This window comes from Aptenodytes forsteri, unplaced genomic scaffold (genome assembly GCF_000699145.1).
Source record: "Aptenodytes forsteri isolate BGI_AS27 unplaced genomic scaffold, ASM69914v1 Scaffold255, whole genome shotgun sequence".
Lineage (NCBI taxonomy): Eukaryota > Metazoa > Chordata > Aves > Sphenisciformes > Spheniscidae > Aptenodytes > Aptenodytes forsteri.
In genome coordinates this window covers 9169106-9169697 of record NW_008794888.1, presented here as the reverse complement: position 1 = coordinate 9169697, position 592 = coordinate 9169106, and positions in this window count along the sequence as shown.

Genomic DNA, 592 nt, shown 5'->3' with positions numbered 1-592 from the left:
CTGTCGCCGGGCAGAGGCCTCTTGCGAGGGTCCCCGCTAGTACGAGCGCTTGCTTAGTGAAAGGAGGTGAAGTGCGGCCGTGTTGCATTCACTTGGCAGTGCAGGGTTATGATAACGTGTTGAGGCCGCTATATTTTTAAAACCATCTTGTGATTTGGGTGGATTCAGCTCTTGTATTTGGCCCTTTTGTGCATGTGTTGTCCTTTGCTTAATTTATTTCTATCAAAATTTTTAATGCAGGTTGGGTGAGGACTGGATGTTTGTGCCTGTACAAAGAGGTGGTTTGATCATTAGACAAATCCTGCAAAAATACTTCGGAGAGATGCTGGGTCTGAGTAAATAAAATGTAGTTATTTGTCAGTGTGTTTATACAGGCCTGTGTAGGCTATGCTTAAGGTATTTTCAATGTATGTGTCTGCAGATATCTGTGAGGAAGGGAGAAGCTGCCTCCTTCCCCACCCCCCTGCACAGCTTCTTGAGAAGGGTGGGAAACTGAGGCAAGGTGACAAGCTCAAGGTTGTATGGGAAGCCTGCGGTGGAGCAGAGTAGAGGCTTCCCAGGTGTGAGGGTTGTTCTGACCAGTAGATCTCTC